This window comes from Pteropus alecto, unplaced genomic scaffold, assembly GCF_000325575.1.
Source record: "Pteropus alecto unplaced genomic scaffold, ASM32557v1 scaffold166, whole genome shotgun sequence".
In the NCBI taxonomy this organism is placed as follows: Eukaryota; Metazoa; Chordata; class Mammalia; order Chiroptera; family Pteropodidae; genus Pteropus; species Pteropus alecto.
Window position 1 is genome coordinate 1,925,958 of NW_006439757.1, and position 2,057 is coordinate 1,928,014.

A 2,057-nucleotide genomic window follows, 5' to 3' on the forward strand; every position below is an offset into this window, starting at 1 on the left:
CTACTTTGTCACAAATGGCAAGATTTCATTCTTTTTTATTGCTGAGTAATAGTCCATTGTATATATGTACAGCATCTTCTTGATCCATTCATCTATCTGTGGACATCTAGGTTGCTTCCATATCTTGGCTATTGTAAATAATGCTGCAATGAACATAGGGATGTACATATCTTTAAATTAGTGTTTTTGTTTTGTTTCAGATACATACCCAAGAGCTGGATTGTATGGCAGCTCTATTTTTAATTTTTTGAAGAATTGCCATACTGTTTTTCATAGTGGCTGCACCAATGTTCAGTTCCACCAGCAGTGTACAAGTGCTTCCTTTTTCTACAACCTTATTAGCACTTGTTATTTATTGACTTTTTTATGATAGCCATTCTGATAGGTATGAGGTGATATCTTATTATGATTTTGGTTTGCATTTCCTTGATTAGTGATGTTGAGCATCTTTTCATATACCTTTGGCCATTTACCTGTATGTCTTCTTTGGAAATATTCCTATTGAGGTCTTCTGCCCATTTTAAAATCTGATCGTTTGATTATTTTGCTACAGAGTCGTATGAGTTCTTTATATATTTTTGGATATTAGCGCCTTATCGGTACAACCCTTTTATGTATTTGATGCCACGATTTACATCCTTTTATATTGCATATCTATTAATAAGTTTTGTAGCTATAGGTAGTTTCAATATTTCTGTTCTTTAACCTTTATATTAGAGTTAAGTGGCTAATTTGCCAACTTATTACAGTATTAGAGTATTTTGAATCTGATTATATACAGTTCACTTGAATAATACAGGTTTGAACTGTGTGAGTCCACTCACACACCAATTTTTTAAAATGACCACAGTTAATTGACCTGTGCAGTGCAAATCCATGTGTTCTTCAAGAATCAACTCTGTGTTTGGGAATCCGAGTATGTGGAAGGCCAACTATATTTATAGTAGATTTTCCACTGTGCGGGAGGTGGTTGCCCCTAACGTCCACGTTGTTCAACAATGCCTTTTAAATATTTGTTGAGTTAATGTAGCTGTTAAATAAGATTTTCTAATAAATAATTATAGCATGGTTTTCAAGCTGTATATCACTTTCTTCCGTGTCAATGCTGGAGGGGCCACCAATGTAGTGAAGCTGGTGGCCCAGTCTAAGGCTGGGTTCTGCGTTTTCTGCTCCTGTTTCAGCCAATGCAACTTTAAATTGTTGGGTACTTACATAAAATCTCATTTGGAAATGAATTTAAATTTCAAAGTAAGGTATGAAAATCACTGCCATGGTTGAAGTTTCCCTCAACTCTAAATTGTATTACCCTGTAAGAAGGACCCGATTGTTTGCTCCTTCTCCAAACAAGTAGATTCTATTTGCAAAATATGTCTCAAATTGTCTACTGTTCAACTGCCTCCCCAAACTGCATGCCTACCCCTCTTTAATTCATCTGCCATACAGCAATGAGAGTAATATTTATGTAATGTAAATGAGACCATGACATTGCCCTATTGAAAATACTTCAGTGGCTCTCCACTGTGCCTGACAGAAAATATAGAATCCTTGGTGTGACCTCCAGCCCTCTCTACCTGGTCCCACCAACCTCTCCACTTCACCCACCTGCAATCCCTTCTTTCTAGCCACATTGACCTCCTTTTGCCCCTCCAGGAAGTTTAACTCTTTCTCAGCTACATAATTTTTGCAAAAGCACCACTGGACAGTCATAGGATTGTTTATAATACGTGACCCTAGAACTTGATTCTAGTTTACCTAAAAACATAAAATGTGTTTTACACTGAAATTGCCGGATTGTAAAAATTGAGAGTAGAGTGTACTTTGCTATCTTCACAACTTTCTTCAATGCATCATGCTGTATTAGTCTGCTAATAGCTGTTGCATTCACAGTTGTTTGTAGATACATATGCCTGACCATGTTGTTACAGCATCTCAAGTAGTTGAGCCTGAACATTTATACATTGAAATATTTATTTTATAATTAATTATAATTATAAATTATATAGTTTTAATATTAGAGTTAAGACACTTGATTAATTTCTTAAAATTGTGTCTGGAGA